Raw genomic sequence first — 19,789 nt, forward strand, 5'->3', positions numbered from 1 at the left:
CATACGGCTGCCTTGGAAAGGAAATGAGGGTTGGGAAATCACTGCTTGCCTTTGACGGTCACCTTAGGCACCTTCGACTCAAGTCATCATCACACTACACGCACAGCCGGGACCTTTAACACCTCTCTCGTTATTTCAAAGGTCAGTCTTCTAGGCCTCCTTTTTCCACTTTTACTTTCTCGAAGCAAATGTTAGTTGATACATTAACTGGGGTGATTAGAGTAATGACACCTGAAAACAGCGAGCTTCCTCCCTCAGCCCTTAAGATTACCCCAGAGCTTCTGTGTTAATACTAAAATGTCTAACTAAAAGAATTATTTAGGGTACTCTTTTTACAAAATCATATGCAAAGTATCACGTTCAAGAGAAAGCTAAACCTGAGGATCCAGGGAACTGAAGAAAAGTGATGTGTCTGCGAAAACAGTAGCAGGGATTTTTTTTTTTTTTTTTTTTTGGTAATTTTTCCCCCCAGGGGCTGTAATTTGACTGCTCTGTTTGGCAACCCTCCAGAGACAAGTCCAAGTGCTTAATCTCTTTCTCTCTCTCTCCCGCTCCTCCCCACCGTGCTCGCCCGGGCCGAGGGGAGGAGGGACCCAAGATCCGCTGCTCGCGGCGACGAGGCCCGCAACCCTGCGCCGGGAGGGGCGGGTCGGGGCGCGGCCGGCGAGCGGGGAGCGCGGCCGAGCGGCGGGGCCGAGCGCGAGGAAGAGGAAGTCCGAGCCTGGCGGCAGTGCAGGGCGCTCGGCTGGCGCCGCAGCCGGCGCAGCGCAGCCGCACCTTCCCCCGGCCGACCTGCGAGCGCGGCCCGCGCCGGGAGCCGGCCCTCCCCGGGTAAGTGTCCCTTTCGCTGGACACCGGGTCCTCTTCCAGGAATGGGACCTCGCGGCCGGGAACGCCGGGATGGGGGGGACGGGAAGGGGACTCCGAGGGGCGCCCCAGATCCACAGGTGGAGGCGAGCGGACCGGGGTGCCGGGTTCCTGTTCCGCGCGCTCCCTCCCGGGTGAGGGCCAACGGGGCTGGGGGAGCGCCCCGCCGCCTCGACCCCGGCCCGCCGCTGCCCACCGCCGCCTGGAGGGGGCGACCCGCGGCCGCCACCGCCCGGCTCCGGGGGCCCGGCCTCGAGTCTCTGTGCTCCTCGCCCTCCACCCGCAGCCGCGGGGGCCGGAGCGTTCGCTCCTCGGAGAAGGGATTCCTCAGTGCGCTCGGGACTGTTACCAAGTCAACCTTGCAACTCAAACGGGACAGTCCGAGAACGGGACCCGAGCGCCCGCCGCCCTCGGTCCGCTCCCGCCGCGGATCCCCGCTCCTGGCGCCCCAGACGGCGGACCGCGGTGGGAATCGGAGGCCCCGGCTCTGTGGCGCGTTTGGTTTGGAGGGTCCCAGCTCTGCAAATATTTCCTAGGGCGGGGGGCGGGGGAGGGGACGTGCAGGGGGGATTGGAGTCGAAGCCGGTGGCCAGTCCATCACGGCGGTCAATGTAACCCCTGGTCCACGGGGACTTTGTCGACGGTCCTGGCCTCGGAGGACCGCCGGGGTTTGCGGTGATGCCCGCAGCCCGGTCTCCCAGCCTTTGTGTCCTCTAGTGAGAGTCTGGTTGTTAAACGAGAAGCCTAAGGAGGTTGTAATTGGGAAAAGTCGTTAAGCTGTGGCATTTCATTGCGTTTACGGGAAACAATGAGGTGGATGACTTTTTAAATGCTCCAGTGGAGTCTTGCTTGTAGGGCCGGTATTTCATTAAGCTCTGGTCCTTAACCCTCCCTTTGTAGCACCCTCAAGTGGCCATGGCTACTGCACATACTTTTGAAATTGTAGAGGGTGAGTCTGGGGGAAGGCTGTTTGCAGTCAGCATCTCCCAAGACAAGGTCAGTCACAGAGGGAGAGTGGTTTGGGGGTTTTCCGAGGACTGGGTACAGAACTTCCTTGTGTTTCGATTTAAACCAGAAGACCAGCATGTTGACTCTGGGTCAGATTCGCCTTCGAACAGAATCCCAGGCCTAGATAGATTGTGTAATGCCATAAAAATAGTTATCAAGTGTTAAAATCAGCATCTTCGGGCTGCTCAGTTTCTGTGGTTGGCATATCTTTAAAGAATTTACAGGCTTTGGATTTTGATTAAACACTATTAAAACATTTCCAGGCCCATCGTGTCTGGGAGTAAGAAACTCCATCCTAATTTCATCTTTGCCAAGTCAGACCAGAGCAAGCGGCTCCACCTCGGGTGGCCTTGGCTTCCTCCCTTAAGAAATGATTTAGAGAAACCAGACAGTTTCTGAAGTTTCAAGCTCACTCCTTGCTACCCCTCCCCAATAAGCAGTACTTATTTGGTCTGCTGTATTTAAGACTTAGATCCCAAAGGGATGGTTTGGTATTATGGTCCTTTACCATCCTTAAGTCTGACTTTCCAGTTCCTCATGTTGCTCTTAGTCCTATTTGAAGCCTTGTGTCTGAGCCGCCAAGCCACCTGAAGAAACATTTCCCCAGAGTTCTCTCTGCTCTTTGGTCCCATCCTCATTAGGTCATCAACAGCTGTCACCTCATGACCTTCCTTTTTCCTGGTATAGCTGCTCCCTGGAGCTTTCTGCTGAAGGGCAAAGCACAGTGAGAAACAGTTACCTGGCAGGCAGATCCATGCCCGAATCCTGCTTCCCTTGATGGTTTTTTCCTACTTATCTCCATCTTCACAATGGGCACTGGCTTCCTTCAGTGACTTTAATATGGATGATGGTACCAAATACAAACAAATATTTCCCTGGCAGACTCAATCTGTGCTTCAAAAAGGTTAAATGGTCACCTTTTAACAAATCAAGAGGAAGTGGCAGTGTAAGTTTTCAAAAGCAAGAATAACCAGTACTGTTTTGTTCCCCTCCTTTGAGGCTATGATTTTTTTTTAAGTGACGTAATTAAGATTTAATGATTTGACACATAAATGTGGGAAATGCTTGAGCAGCGCTAAATCTTTAGAGCCTTTAGTAAACTGGAAGCAATTCCTGGATCTACACTCTGATTCTTCAAGGCTGCAGTCCCCTTTTCACAGATTTCTCTTCCCTCCCACCTTTCCCTGTGGATAGCTGATCTTTCACACAGTTGCCATCTTTGAATCCTCCTGCAGGCAAATTCAGAGAAGGCAATGGCACCCCGCTCCAGTACTCTTGCCTAGAAAATCCCATGGGTGGAGGAGCCCGGTGGGCTACAGTCCATGGGGTCGCTAAGAGTCGGACACGACTGAGAGACTTCACTTTCACTTTTCACTTTCATGCGTTGGAGAAGGAAATGGCAACCCACTCCAGTGTTCTTGCCTGGAGAATCCCAGGGACGGGGGAGCCTGGTGGGCTGCCATCTATGGAGTCGCACAGAGTTGGACACGACTGAAGCGACTTAGCAGCAGCAGCAGCAGCAGGCAAATTATATCCATGGAATAGTAAAACTAAAATGGCTCTTGGAAGATCTAGCCCAGCCCCTACATCTTAAAGATTTGGGAAGGCACTGGTGATTAAGAACAAGTGCTCAGAAACTAAGTTGACCTGTGTATCATTTGCTCAATAGCACTTTGACCTTGATCCCTCTAAGGAAATCCTATAGACATAGATTCTTTTATAACTGAGAAAATGTAACCGTCATAGTTGATCATTCTCTCTGGATTGTCTCACCTTTGCTCATTCCTTCCTCTGTCAGTTTAGGAAATGGTAAGCCTTCTTCCTTCTTAAGTGGTATTGTAGTAAGTGTTGGACACATTGTACGATTCCAAGATGACTGCTTTTGATAAACCAAGTCCCACGAGTGAGTGATTTTCCTGGTAATTATACAACTCTCAACTGGGAAGAGCTGTGATTTAACTCATGTTCATGTCTCTTAATCTAGAACTGTACTACCTAGAAATGGTGGTGGCATGGGGGCATATTTTAAATTAAATGTAATGATTCTTTGTTTCAGGAAAAAAAAGTCCCTTGCCTCTTTTGACCTAAAAAGAACATGGATTCCAAATCAAAATATTCATTTTTAAAGTAGAAATGGGAATAGAAATATTTTCTAGACAAAGACCCTAAGCAAGCCAGTACTCGTGTGTGGCAGGCTTCTCAAATATTAGTGTTTCATCACAATGTACATCAATCTTGCTTTACAAAATGAAGAGCTGACTCCAAACCATTTGGGCATTCAGGGCCATGGGCGTCTGTGCCAAGGAGAACTTACTGACTGCAGGGCCCGGTTTCAAGTAATTATGAGAGGACTACAGGCTCTGCTTCATGTTGCTCGGGCTGATGAAAAGCAACAGATGCTTTAGCAGAGATGATAGAAATATAGGCTGGCCATCCCAGCGAGGGGGTCTGGGTTTGCTGTCAGAGTAACTAGGCCCCAGGTCATCCAGATGCTGTGGAACAGCTTCATGGATGCCTGAGTGATCCCCATCCCAGGGATAAGGAGGTGCTGGTCGATCTAGCATAGTGTCCATATTCGAGTCATATCGGAGTTTCTTTTCAATCTGTATACACAAGAGTACCCAAAAATATTTCTCTGCTGAGATGCAAGGCTTGTAAAAATTTCCAACCCTAAACATCTCCTTTTGGTAAATATTGAATTACTGTTTGACAGAAAGCAAAAGTAGGCTGGATTCATGAATACAAAAAGTCCCTAACCCTTGTCTGCTTTTCCCTTCCCATATAATCCCAGAGGAAGGGCAACTTGAGGAGTGTTAATGTTAGGCTAAGTTTTACAAAGGTTCCAGCTACACCCACTGGATGTACTAAACCGATGTCTTTAATTAAGAAAGCTGTTTGGGTAAGCTTTAATGACCAGGGTGCTGCTGAGCCTGTAGAAACCGCTTACCACCAGCATTAGGAAGATCAAACCATTGCAGCATTTGGCCGAAAGCTAGCAAGCCCTTAAGTGTGAGTAGGACATCTTTTTAAAATGTCAAAGTTGAAATGGGTGTGAGTGTAATAATGATTGAGATTTAGAATTCTAATAAAAGTAATCAATAAATCAATGTCATTACACTGTTCAACTGGCTCTAATGTGTGAAGTGGCAAATAGATCTTACCATTGTCCACTCTGTGTCCAGTCACATTAAACACTGACTTAAATGACTTGAATCTGAATAAAGATGGATGAGGAGGAGGAGGAGGAGAAGTTCTACATCATGGGGTAGTGGGCCTTTTCCTGTAAAGAGCCAGATAGTAAGTGTTTCAGGCTTAGTGGTCCATGTATATCTCCATTGTTTATTCTTTGATTTGTAGAAGGGGGGACTGGTGGTTTACATAAGCCTGTTGTTTAAATATGTAAAAACCAACCTTTTCTTGAAAGCCATACAGGATAGGCTTTTTCACTGGGAACCTAAATAAATGTTAGTAAACCAAAAAAGGAAAAAAAAATCTATGGCAGCCATTGTTTGCCAATTCTGTTCTAAGTGAAATATTCTGTTTGAACTATCATTCCCAAAATGACAAATGCCATAGGCTCTATCTAAGCTGTCTGGCTGTAGACTGACTTATAATCAAATCTCCTATGTTAATATTTTTTTTCCAGTCGCCCTTCTTTATTTGCTCTTTTCACTCGGCTTAGAAGTCTCTGTTAGACAGTGATCAGTTGACAGGATTCTCAACACCAGATTTCAATATTCAGTCTTGAGTGAGGTATGGAACAGGCAGAGAAGTTCATCGGGGATGTAATAAATTCCACAAAGAAACAGGTCATTGATGAAGCTCACCAATAACATGAAATAAAGTTCACACCCCCTCGGAAGGCAAGCAAGGCCCTTGTGTTCTCTTTTCTGCTAGTACCTTCCCATGTACACTCTATGGCCCTCTCGTCCAAGATCACTCACAGAGCCCTAGATGAGCTGTGCTATCTCTCACCAAAGGTGGGATCCTTCCATACAAAGTTTAACTATATATCTCTTTCTGATCTTACTGGGGAGAAACATGGGCCCCTGAATCTGTGTGCTAACACAGGACTTTATATGTGACTCAAGTAGATGGAGAGAAAAATGTAGTGATCCCCAATGGACACACATTACCTTTCAAGGTTACAGGGACCGTTTTATTCCTCTCTGTAGCTTCGGGGATCTTGTCTTATGTCTGTGGACCAGTCACTGAATCAGAACTGTTTCCAGGCTTTGTATGTGATACCGAGTATAGCATGGCACTGATGTGTCTGGATTTGAAGTCAGGCTGAGCTGACATCTAGTCCTGGTTTCTCCACTTCACCTGCTGCCCCTCTTTCAAGTTGAGAATAAGGCCTCTCAATTGCTAGGAATAAATGAGATTTTTTTTTTTCTGTGAAAAACATTTCGTTCAGAGTCTGACATGTAGTGGAGAAGGCACTGGCACCCCACTCCAGTACTCCTGCCTAGAAAATCCCATGGACGGAGGAGCCTGGTGGGCTGCAGTCCATGGGGTCGTGAAGAGTCGGACACGACTAAGAGACTTCACTTTCACTTTTCACTTTTATGCATTGGAGAAGGAAATGGCAACCCACTCCAGTGTTCTTGCCTGGAGATCCCAGGGACAGGGGAGCCTAGTGGGCTGCCGTCTATGGGGTCGCACAGAGTTGGACACGACTGAAGTGACTTAGCAGCAGCAGCAGCAAGTACCCATTGAATGTGGGCATGGGTGCTAAGTTGCTTCAGTTGTTTCTGACTCTGCGAACTGTAGCCCGCCAGGTTCCACTGTCCGTAGGATTCTCCAGGCAAGAATACTGGAGTGGGTTGCCATGCCCTCCTCTAGGGGATCTTCCCCACCCAGGGATCGAACCCACGTCTCCTGTGTTGCAGGTGGATTCTTTGCCGCTGAGCCACCAGGGAAGCCCACCCATTGAACAAGTTAGTGTTCCTCCATGCTTGCATACAAGGTTCAGCTCTGATGGTTTACATTGTGAGTTTGTCTCTTCTGTTTCTTAGTTCTGAAAGGTTGACTTGTAGCTACCAAAGAGTAAAATATGGTAAATTATTGTGAGATGATCATGATCCATTGCACTTTTAAAATAGTTTAAAATATTTGCTCATCTCAATGAGCAAAGTGTGTTGGTGATTCCTGCTGAAGTGAAATTGTTCTGCACATAACTTGAGGAGGAGCAAAGCTAAGCAGCTCCTGCAGCCGACAATATTTGGCAGCTGTCCGTAGAGTTGTGTGAATCTGTAATGCATAGCAATGCCATCCTAAGGGCTGCGAAGGCATTAGCTGGAGCTTGCTTCCTTCTGTTTCCCAGGTTTAATTGAACATTAATACACCCCTCCTCTGTATCCCAAGGGACCGATCATTCCTCTAACCAAGAAGGTCCTCTGTGATAATGAAATGGGGGGAAGGCTCCCTTTAGAACCACTGCCCTCCCCTCCTCTGGCAATTTCCTGCGCTTTCAAAGTCCGGGCAGTGTCCTCTTCTCTCCCCACTCCCTCCTTCCTGCTCAGAGCAAAAAGTACTGCTGAAGTCTTTGCTTTCTGACCACCCTCTACACTCTGGTCCCTCGTCCAGATCTTTTTCTGAACCCAGTCCGGAGCCTGCCCCAGCTCTCCCCTGCTGTCCAAGGTCTCAGCTTCTGCACAGATGACTCAATGGGAGCTTTGACAATACTCGGCTATTTCTAGCTGTAATGAAGTGTGCTTTCATGCTGTTTTGATTTTAATTTCGACATGTCACTCAAGGCCTGCGTGCATGTCGGCATGCAGGTCCCCCACATGTGGGGAGCGTGCCGTTCCTTCTGTCCGCCTGGAGTCTGTCAGCAACTTCCACCCACTCCCTGCCCAGTGGGGAGGGGTCTGTCAGCCCTGGCCTGGGAGGAAGCAAGTGCAGACCTTACTCCCTTCCAGCCACGTCCTCCTTCCATCTTCTCCTGGGACTGAAGCCCTCGTGCTCTAGGAGTTCTTCAGAACCCACTGCATCTCCAGCTGCAACAGGAGTCCTTGGAAACAAGCAAATGCAAAGGAAAGGCCCTTTGGTTTGTAGGCATTCCAGGGATGCATATTAACCACCATCTGGCCTCAGGGTGATTTCAGGCTGTCTCCAACCTGTGACTAGAAAGCTGGTTGAAGTGGGAGGGGTATGTGAAGGTGTGAGGCCACGGGGAAGCGGGTGGGCACTGATCCGAGGCTATCACCGAGTTCCCCTTACTTCCCGGGGCTGTGTGATTACAGGCAGTCCTCAAACACTAACATCTGTGCTTCTCTGATGTGCTGGGAGAGAGGGAAAAACTGTAATCTGGGGCATAAATATACGATCCTGTGTTTGTTCCCTTTAACCAAGTAAACCTGTTATTAGGTTAAGCATCTGTGTTGCGCTAAAATATTATAGCTGCTTCAAAGGAGGATACGGTTGCTCGTCTGATACAGCTTACAGTTTAAACATTTAGCTGTCTCACACTTTTAAAAATTTGAATCAACTAAGAATATGAATTATGAAGCATAAGAATCAAAATCCGGAATATAGGATTACTGAGGAGGGGGCAGAGGAGGAAATTAGAGGAGACACAGACTTAATATTTTTTCCTTTTTACTTTGTACTAGAGTCTAGCCAGTTAACAATGTTGTGATAGTTTCAGGTGGACAGCGAAGGGACTCTGCCATGCATATACATGTATCTTCTCCCCCAAACTGACTTAGACTTTAAAAGTGAAATTTTTTTAAAGAAAACTCTTTGAAAGTTTGGGATTGACATGTACGCAGTACTATATTTCAAACAGATAACAAACAAGAACCTACTGCATAGTACAGGGAACTCTGATCAATATTTTGTAATAACCTAAACGGGAAAAGAATTTGAAAAAGAATAGATACACGTGTGTGCATCACTGAATCACCTTGCTGTACTCCTGAAACTAACACAACATTGTAGATCAACTATGTAATCATACTCCAATATCAAATACAAATTAAAAACAAAAAAGGAGGAAAATCCTTCCATTCCCTCATGCCCTTCCCATCGTAGATCAGTTTTAAGAGAATAACTTGCTAAGAATTAATGAGGGTGAGGCTGGAAGGGTGATGAGATGAGCAGGGAACAGGATGGGAAATGGGCGCCCAGATGGGCTGATGAGGATTGGCTGTGTCTAGGAAAGTGCTCTGAGAGATATTTGCAAGCTTTTGCAATATAGTTATGGAACAAAATCTTGGTGGTCTTGGCTTTTTTCCACTTTTCTTCAATGTCTATATGAGATAAATGCTTCTTTCCCCTTCTCTTCTTTAACAGTTGTTTAAACTCTAAGGAATTAGTGCTTAATCACAATATTTAATGGTATCTGATCTTGACACTAAAATGGCAAGGAAGATAATGTGCAAATAATGTTTTGTGGCCTGTGGACCCCCTTTGGCCCATGGGTGTAGTAAGCACAAGGATGAATTACCTCGAGCAAGTTGGAATCCATATGACTTCTTCAAAGTGTCATTATTTGGAAACTCTGTTTCTTCCTTCCTTTCTTTCTTTCTTCTTATCCTGTTGCTGCTGCTGCTGCTAAGTCACTTCAGTTGTGTCCAACTCTGTGCGACCCCATAGACAGCAGCCCACCAGGCTTCTCCGTCCATGGGATTTTCCAGGCAAGAGTACTGGAGTGGGTTGCCATCACCTTCTCTGTCTTATCCTGTTAGGAAAGCAAATACTGAGAAGTTCTAAAAATTGAGTTGTGATGAGTGCTATAATAGCCATACCTTTCAGAATCCAGAATCTCCCTGACAAGCAGAAAGAGACTTATTTCACTGAATGATCTAACACGTCAAGATATGAGACTCTAAATCTCCACATAGGAAGTAAACAGATGTTTGTTTTTACCTTCTTACCAAATGAAGCAGAGAGCACATTACTAGCTAAAGACAGAATAGCTAGCAGCAACTATTCTAAAAAATACCTTTGGCTTTGGTTTACAAATATGAGCAGAAAACATACTTTTCAAAAGTTCAGAAACAAAATACTATGCTCTTAAAAGAGAAAATTCTTACTTGATGCTTCTATATGCATAACAGGCATAGCAGTCAAATCTAATACTCTTCTGCTTTGCTCACGCACGCGCGCATGCGCACGCGCACAAGCACGCTCTCAGTTGCTCAGTCACGTCAGATCCTTTGGGACCCCATGGTCTGTGGCCCAGCAGGCTCCTCTATCCATGGAATTTTCCAGGCAAGAATACTGGAGTGGGTTGACATTTCCTCCTCCAGAGGATCTTCCTCACCCAGGGTTTGAACCCGAGTCTCTTGTGTCTCCTGCATTGGCAGGCGGATTCTTTACTACTGTACTACTGTACTGGGAAGCCCGTTTCTTTGCTTACTTATTGTAATGCCAGTTCAAGCACTGCTTCTGTGCCATTAATTATGGGAAAAATGGTGTGCAAAGAGGAGATAAGTTTGTTTTTCTAAGGTCTGAATATTGAGTTGAAATGTGGGAATAGTCTGAAATTAGTCAATCTGTATATGTCATTTGAATGTTATTTGAAAATGCCTGCTAACCTAGGGGTAAAACCATATAATAAAGATATTGTGAGGCTTGAATGCTTAATGTATATATAGCACCCCATACATAATAAACCCTTGATAAATAATGGCTCTTTTACTGTGTTTACTGGGTGTCACACTTCAGTTTTATTCCCTGCTACTAGACGTCTGGAACAATAAACCAACATGAAAATAACCGAGAAAAAACATCTCAATGGTAGAAGACAGCCTTTGTCCCGAGGCAGGAGTAAGAGAGAGGGAAGAGGAACACTTTGTTCTGTTGGCTTTCACTGTAGTAGAGACAGAGTACACACTGCACTTGGAAATTCAGATTAGAATGAGCCTATCAACAAATATGGTTTCCTAAATTCTGGGGATAGAGTGATGAACAGAACAGACCAAGTCTGGAGTGAAGGGAAAAATACTATGTGACGAGCACTTTAAAGAAAGGAGGGAAATACATGGCGGAGAGGGGAGGGCTAGTGGCTTGCCATTTGCTGGATGATCAGAAACGCCTATCTGAGCTAGTCCTTGAAAAGTGGACCTTAAGATATGAGGGAAGAACATTCTAGGCAAACAGGGGGGAAATAAATATGGAGGCCCTAGGAGAGAAGTAAATTCTGTGAGTTCTTGAGAAAAGCAGGCTGTGTATATGAACAAGGAGGCGGGGGCAGAAGAAAGTGAGAAGTGAGGGTGAAGAGGGAGACAGAGCCCAGATCTCCTAGCACTTAAAGGTCTTTCAGTTCAGTTCGGTTCAGTTCAGTCGCTCAGTCGTGTCCGACTCTTTGCGACCCCATGAATCGAAGCACGCCAGGCCTCCCTGTCCATCACCAACTCCCGGAGTCCACCCAAACCCATGTGCATTGAGTCGGTGATGCCATCTAACCATCTCATCCTCTGTCGTCCCCTTCTCCTCCTGCCCCCAATCCCTCCCAGCATCAGAGTCTTTTCCAATGAGTCAACTCTTCGCATGAGGTGGCCAAAGTATTGGGGTTTCAGCTTCAGCGTCAGTCCTTCCAATGAACACCCAGGACTGATCCCCTTCAGGATGGACTGGTTGGATCTCCTTGCAGTACAAGGGACTCTCAAGAGTCTTCTCCAACACCACAGTTCAAAAGCATCAATTCTTCGGTGCTCAGCTTTCAATGGATACATGTATATGTATGGCTGAATCCCTTCACTGTTCATCTAAAACAATCACAACACTGTTAATCAACTATATGCATTCGTGCTAAGTCACTTCAGTCATATTCGACTCTCTGCGACCCTGTGAACTGTAGCCTGATGGGCTCTTCTGTCTATGGGGATTCTCTAGGCAAGAATACTGGAGTGGGTTACCATGCCCTCCTCCAGGGGATCTTCCCGACCCAGAGATCAAACTGGAGTCTCTTATGACTCCTGCATTGGCAGGTGGGTTCTTTACCACTGCTGCTGCTGCTAAGTCTATACCCCAATACAAAATAAAAAGGTGGTTTTTTTTTTTTTTTGAAAGCATGATGCAAAGCCAGTGGAGGGCGTGGTGGAGGGGAGTGACAGAATCTGATTACTGATCATTCAGTTGGGAGCAGTGGTACAGAGAGGATGGTGCAGAGGTGGGGGTAGGGGTTGCGGCTTGATTCAGAACTGGAACGTCGGCCAAGACGGTGCAGCTGAAGGAGAAGGAATTTATGGGACGCAGGGAGCAGCATGGCCTCTGTTATTTGTTTCAACCTATCTGCTTACCAGCCATTCTCCGTCTCCTACTTCCATTGCCCTCTCTCCTTCGGCTCCTGTAAATAAAGTAACTAAAGCGGCACATGGCCGTAAGGGATGCTCTCCCTGAAGCCATGATGGACCAGCTCACCTCCCCACACCCCCTCCCTTCTAGAACTCCGTGTTCCTGGTAACCATTAGTTGTCTGCCTCCCCTCACTAGACCACTGGCTCCGTGAAGGCAAGTGTTTGAACAAAACAATTTTCCCTTTTACTAGTTGAGATGAGCTTTTAAGAAGTCTGGGCAAAAATCTCTGTTTTTCACAAACGAGTTGAAGAAAATAAATTTTGAGTAGGTGGCTAAATATTTGGAGAAGGACCAGGAAGAAGAGGAAGAGGAGGGAAGGAGAGAAGAGAAAAAGAGAAGAAAAGGAAAGAAGAGAAAAGGCTAAGAGAAAGAGCAGGAGACCCACTGGGGAGATCCAGAGGAGCTCTCATGAACACTTCCGAAAGGGTTCTGCAGAAGGATGTTTTTGTTCCAAGGATTTCGTGTAAGAGGAATCCAGTAGCTACTGGTGTAAAACCTGTAGCGCCTGTGGTATGTGCGGTGCTTTATGAATAAGTAGGTCCATGGTCTGCCTTGCCCTGGTTTGCAGGGCACTTGGAAACTCAGTGATGCTTATTCTGAAATAGGAACAACTGTAGAGAAATTGAGGTGCTCAGAATTCTTTCTGATACTCCAACCCTATACCTATGCCTTCTTATGCATGGGGAGCGGGGTCACCCCAGACCCTTTGGTAGGTTGTGAGTCTCTAGGGGCATAGTTCAGTTCAGTTCAGTTCAGTCGCTCAGTCGTGTCTGAGTCTCTGCAACCCCATGGATTGCAGCACGCCAGCCTTTCCCTGTCCATCACCACCTCCCAGAGCCTACTCAAACTCATGTCCATTGAGTTGGTGATGCCATCCAACCATCTCATCCTCTGTCGTCCCCTTCTCCTCCTGCCTTCAATCTTTCCCAGCATCAGGGTCTTTTTCACATGCATCAGTTCTTCTCATCAGGTGGCCAGAATGTTGGCATTTCAGCTTTGTGTTCCAAATGGAGAGCGTGGTCACTGGCACACCCAACTGTTTGAGCTGAAGTAGGGTCCAAGTGTCTATTTTCACTGCAAAATGCACATGAGAAGTTTGATGTTCAGTGTGAGTGTGGGGATTTTGGAGGAAAACCTTAACTCTAGTACCATCTTGAAGCTTAGAAATGTAAAAACAAATTTGAGAAATCTATATTTACTATTCTCAAATTCTGAATTTAGCATTCTTACCAGAAAAAAAAAATACGAATATAGCTAAACCACGTTGTTTACTGTTATTTTAAAATGGTACAGTAATTGCTCTGTTCTTTGTAAATTTAGTTGATTAAGACCGGTCTTTCACATCACTTTGTGTCAAAAGGAAATGGATTCTGGTAGCCTAGTTTTAGTTACTACTCTTATTAGAAAATAATCAAATGAAAAAGCTCTTAGAATATTCTGATTTAAATTTCCTAGCTCAGATAGTGAGGCCCTATTGTGTTTCAAAATAAATTCAGAGAAAAACCGTGCAGCAGCCGTCTGAGCCTCCCACTCTTACTCACACTCCTTCTGGGATTTATCTATTGGCCTTTGCACAATTGATTCCAAGTCACCCACCCAGAGCTGGGCTCATAATCTCCATTTCCAGACCCACCTCTAACTTCCTGGGGTTGTTTTTCTTTTCCCTCCTTTCCAGTCCTTAGTTAATAGTCCCACAATTCTTTGGTCAGAATAAGTCATTTTCCTTCCTTTCGTGCCTTGTCCAATCTGTTAGCAGTGACTTCCTAAATAGCTCTCCATCCATGTTCACCTCTTCATGCCCCCTTTCCATCCTATGAGACGCTTCTCTCTTAACCTAGCCCATTAGCATGGCTGCTGAGCCAGCATGGATTGATGTATCTAGAAGACAAATCTGACCAGTGAAAACATTGTCACAGAGGCATCTCCTAATGGCTTAACCCAAAAGAAAGGTTGAAGGTAGAGCTTCGAGGGGAGATTAAAGTCTCCAGAAGAGGGACTTCCCTGACAGTCTACTGGTTAGGACCCCATACATCCTCTGCAGGGGGCACAGCTTCAATCCCTGGTAGGGGAACTAAGACCCTGCATGCTGTGTTGTGAAGCTAAAAGGTAAGAAATAAAGGGGAAGGGCTTCAAGTAGAGATCCTTTGGTGTTTCTGTGGTCACGTTCCTCCTCTCATATCTCAGGTCCAATCCAGAGGCTGACTGGGCTCTTCTCCAAAATATCTGGAATCCTAGGATTTGTCATGGTCTTCTCCACACCCACCTGGTCCAGCCCCTCACCTCTGTCTCCCTGGCTTAGTGCAGTAGGTTCCTAACTGGTCTCCTGGCTCAGCCTCGTTGCCTCCTACTCTGTCTTTCCCATACACCAGTCCAAAGGATCCTAATTCAAATATCTCTAATGATTCCCTATTCCATTCAGTCAAAAGCCAATCCATGGAACAGCCTCCAAGCCCCTCCCCAGTGGGGTCCCTGCCGATCCCCACATGGTTACCTGGACCCAGCTTGCTGGCCTCTCCGTTGGCCCCAGATGCACCCAACAGGCCCCAGCCTTAGATTGTTCTCATGCCCTCTGCCTGGAACATTCCTGCCTGGGAATCAAAGCTTTACTGACTCACTTCTCTTCGTCCCCCAGTCAAGTGTGTCCTTATCAAAGTCTTCCTGATGGCACTCCAGAAGACAGGAAGCCCGCACCTTGGAGGTTGTAGCCTTCGTACCCTACTTCGTTTGTATGCCTAGCATTCATGAACACTTAACAAAAGATATATTTGTTTCTTGTCTGTTCATCATGACAAGAGAGGCCTTGTGCTGTTCACGCTGCATTTCCATGTTTTAGAACAGTGCCCAGTGTAGAGAGAAGCTTTATTTTTCAAACAGATCAATATCACCTCGGCAGCTGCCATCTCTTGCCTCTGAGTCAGGTAAATTCTGATTATCTGCTATTGTACTATGTTCTAGAATGAGATCAGCACTTAAGGTGTTGAATGTGGACATGGGTGGGAGGGTATGTGGGAGTAGAAGTGGCAGAGAACCTGTCTTATGACTCCACCTCCCTCTTCACTCCATGCTCCATCACTGCCCTCATTCTCCTGGGCTTCAGAAGAAGCTTCCTTTGGAAGTCCACCTTGACCTCTTGCCTGCAGTGGTGTCTGCGCCATAGCACCATCCAGCCCAGAAAACCTGACTCTTGGCTGTTCTCCCGCATCTGCCTTATTCCTGCACAGTATCCACAGCACCACTCAGAAAATACCAAGGCAGTACTGGATATTCACCCTTCCTTTATCCAGATGCTACTTATCCATCAAGATAGCCAATGTCAGATGACACTTAAACATGCAAACTCTGGTCCTGGGCTACCTGAATTCAAACTGGGTTATACCACTTAGAGTTTTCATAACCTTGGATAGACTTTTCACCTCCCTAAGCTTGGGGGGAGCCTCTTACAGATGAAGGAAACAGTACCAACTTCTGGGGTTGTGATGAGGATCAAAGCCAATCATTCTTTAATATGTTTGCAGAATCTAGTTCTAACATAGAGAGAAGTTAAGTCATATTCATCATTGTTTTCATGAACACTTCTTTGAAATGGGCATCTTTCAGAAAACTCAAATTGCTCTCATCTTTCTCAGAAATTATCTTTAATTATCATTGTATTCAACTTCATGTGAACTTCATGTGTATGAAGGTCTTATCCTGATGCACTTATCAACTCATCCAAGTTTTATTAATTTATGTGTATAAAATAAATACTGCCTGTGTGTAGAAACACTATATTCCTCCACCCTCGTCTTAGCATCTCCCTTCCCTGCTTTATTTTCCTGATTAGCACATGTATCTGCCTGATGGATACACCATAAATTATTGTTTATCTTTAAAGCTCCATGAAGGGAGGAATGCATCTTCTAATTAAGGGAATTTCCAAATAAACACAAGCAGAGAGAATAGCATAATGAACCCCCATGTACTCGTCTTCCAAGTTCAAAAATTATAAACATTTTGCCAATCTTGTTTCACCTATTTCCCCACGTGTCCCCTCCCCTACCTTGAAGTTGTTCAGTCGCTTAGTTATGTCTGACTCTTTGCAACCTCATGGACCACAGCATGCCAGGCTCCTCTGTCCTTCATCATCTCCTGGAGTTTGCTCAGACTCATGTCCATTGAGTCGGTGATGCCGTCCAACCATCTCAACCTCTGTCGCCCCCTTCTCCTCCTGCCTTCAATCTTTCCCAGCATCAGGGTCTTTTCTAATGAGTCAGTTCGCATCAGGTGGACAAAGTATTGGAGCTTCAGCCCCAGTCCTTCCGATTAATATTTAGGATTGATTTCCTTTAGGATTGACTGGTTTGATCTCCTTGCTGTTGAAGGGACTCTAAGGAGTCTTCTCCAACACCACAGTTCAAAAGTATCAATTCTTCAGTGCTCAGCTTTCTTTATGGTCCAACTCTCATATCCATACATGACTACTGGAAAAACCATAGCTTTAACTAGATGGACTTTGTTGGCAAGGTAATGCCTCTGCTTTTTAATATGCTGTCTAGGTTTGTCATAGCTTTTCTTCCAAGGAGCAAGCGTCTTTTAATTTCAAGGCCACTGTCACCATGTGCAGTGATTTTGGAGCCCAAGAAAATAAAATCTGTCACCATTTCCATTGTTTCCCCATCTATTTGTCATGGAGTGATGGGACTGGATGCCATGATCTTCATTTTTTGAATGCTGAGCTTTAAGCCAGATTTTTCGTTCTCCTCTTTCACCTTCATCAAGAGGCTCTTTAGTTCCTCTTCGCTTTCTACCATAAGGGTGGTGTCATCAGCATATCTGAGGTTATTGATATTTCTCCCAGCAATCTTGTTTCCAGCTTGTGCTTCATCTGGCCTGGCATTTCACCTGATGTACTGAGCATATATGTTAAATAAGCAGGGTGACAATATTCAGCCTTGATGTACTCCTTTCCCAATATGATGCTCTTGACAACAGGTGACCAAAATATTGGAGCTTCAGCTTCAGCATCAGTCCTTCCAGTGAATATTCAGGGTTGAGTTCCTTTAGGATTGACTGGTTTGATCTCCTTGCAGTCCAAGGGACTCTCATTAAAGAAGCTAAAGCTCTTTAAATTGGCCCTCAAAAGGGCAGTAGGACTGTTCAGAAGTAAAACCAAAACACTGCTTTCCCACCGCACAGTGGACCAGAACAACAGTGAGAAAACCTGAAGCGCCGTCTGGACAGGAAGAGAGGGAATCTGGACATAGGGGCAGGGGGGCCTGGGGAGGGCTCACATCCACTTGGTGACCCCTTGCCTCCATGCAGCCTTTGAGGGTCTTCTGATGGCATCACAGACTCAATGGACATGAGTTTGAGCAAACTCAGGGAGATGGTGAAGGACAAGGGAGCCTGGTATGCTACAGTTCATGGGCTCACAGAGAATTGGATGCGACTTAGCGACTGAACAACTTCTAACAAGGCCAAAAAAAACCCAAAAGCCTTCTAGTTCTACCTTCTCTTCTGGGTGAACACTAGACAAAAACAGTTCCATAAAAATCAGGTTTTGTGCTTTCCTGTCACTGTAGATGGTTGTGTCACTTTTCCAGAATTAGATCTCTATTTCTACCAACCTCTGAAAGAATGATGGGGTAACACTTTAGATGCCTATCCCATTAAGATTACCGTCAGGCACATGGGGGACCCTCACACATTCTGAAGTAACAACCAGTCTTATCAGTAACACATTGGTAAATCACTTCTCATAGTAGGTTTAGTTGCCAGATTGGTCTTCCTCTCCATCATTGGTCTGACATATGGAAGCACCGTCTCGACTTTATGATTTGAAGTAATTGCCTCTATTTCCAAGGCCGCACCTTGCTCTGAGGCAGATTAGCCTGGAATTTGAGGTGAATAAAACTTTGGATAACCTATAGCCTCAAGCAAAGTTCAATGCGTCTCCACAACACGGAGGGTTCCAAAGTGTTAGCTCTAACTCTGATAGCTTTGTACCTGAACATACAGCCTTGAGCCCTTTTCTCTGTGACATGTCTGGGTCCCCACCTATCCAGCCAGCCCCCAAGTCCCTGCAGAGTTCTGTTTGCTCTGGCTTGGACTCCTTCGACCCTCCAAAAGCTGTCATCTGCTTTAAGTGTCCACTCCTTCTTCTTTCCAAATCGCCCCACTGGAAGTCTGGTCATATGCACATCTTGCATGTACGCTCAGTCGCTTCGGTCGTGTCCAACTCTTTGTGACCTTATGGACGGTAGCCCTCCAGGCTCCTCTGTCCATGGAATTCTCCAGGCAAGAACACTGGAGTGGATTGCCATCTCCTATTCCAGGGGGATCTTCCCAACCCAGGGATCTAACCCCCATCTCTTATGTCTCCTGCATTGGCAGGTGGGTTCTTTACCACTAGCACCACCTGGGAAGGCCTCTATTTGCATACTCAAATTCTCACAATGGGAAAAATAACACAGATAGGAATTTACAGAGGCTAGATTTTTTTGTGAGAGGAAACAGATTGAAGAGGGATTGCAGGGAGCAGTCTGCTATATGAATAGAGGGGAATTCTAAGTAAGGACCAAGGAGACTGGAAGGGGCAGGGCATCTGGAATCAAGTATGGGGAGAATGAGAAGGCAAGGGTAATGGTTTTGAGGCTTTACCTCTGGTTCCCATTTGCCTCCTGTCTTATAGTTCCCTGTTGTATCAAGGAGTCCTGACTAGTTCAGGCAATGTTCTGAGGCTCTGCATGTATTTACTCATTTTGTGCTCACAAGCACTTTGAATATATGCAGTCATTCCCATTTCATAGATGAGGAAATGGCTGCACGTTCACTCGTGTCTGTTTGCAACCCTGTGGACTGTAGCCCACCAGGCTCCTCTGTCTGTGGGGTTTCCCAGGCAAGAATACTGGAGTGGGTAGCCCTTTCCTCCTCCAGGGGATCTTCCTGACCCAGGCATCAAACCTGCATCTCCTGAGTCTTCTGCATTGGCAGGTGGAATCTTACCACTGAGTCAGCTGAGAAGCCCATAAGGAGGAAACTGGGGTGTAAAAACAGGTAAGGTCTCCAAAGACATTCAGCAAATCAATGGCAGCATTGGATCAGTGCCCAGCAGACTGGCTTCAGATCTCATGCTCATAGTATACTTGGTGTGTGAGTTAGGATTGGATTCCACTGCAAGTGAGGGGGAGAGGGGCACATGGGACTCACAGGTCTGAGTAGGTCCGAGGCTAGTAGGTACCTCTCTGCTCGTGGGTACCCAAGCTCCTTCTATCTCATTGCCCTAAGAAATGTCATCTTCATTATGGCCCCTGTATCCCCAGGTGCTGTATCTGTGAATTCACCCAACCAAGGATCGAGGTTGGTTGGTTGAATATGAGGATGCAAAACCCGTGGATTCAAAACACACGGGTAGGGAGGAATGACAGTGTTTAATGTACTGCACTGTTTCATACAAGGGACTCAAGCATCTGGCAATTTGGACATCTACAGGGACCTCCTGAAACCAACCCTCCGAAGATACTGAGGGACAAATGTATCTAGTTAAGACTGAGGATTGCATTATTGAAGAAGAATCTTTTCTCCTAGTGGCTAGTTGGGGTGCAACTTTCTTGATAGGAGAAAAG

General features: G+C 46.2%; 1 protein-coding gene across 1 annotated transcript in view; it reads left to right on the forward strand.

The window, feature by feature from the left end:
- Positions 1-707: 707 nt before the first annotated feature.
- Positions 708-19,789, forward strand: part of PLEKHG1 (pleckstrin homology and RhoGEF domain containing G1) — a 248,869-nt gene continuing 229,787 nt past the window's right edge. Inside the window, exon 1 of the mRNA XM_024996654.2 lies at positions 708-831. The gene's annotated coding sequence lies outside the window, so the exon portion shown is untranslated. The remainder of the gene's footprint in view (positions 832-19,789) is intronic.

Source organism: Bos taurus, chromosome 9 (genome assembly GCF_002263795.3).
Source record: "Bos taurus isolate L1 Dominette 01449 registration number 42190680 breed Hereford chromosome 9, ARS-UCD2.0, whole genome shotgun sequence".
Classification (NCBI taxonomy): Eukaryota; Metazoa; Chordata; class Mammalia; order Artiodactyla; family Bovidae; genus Bos; species Bos taurus.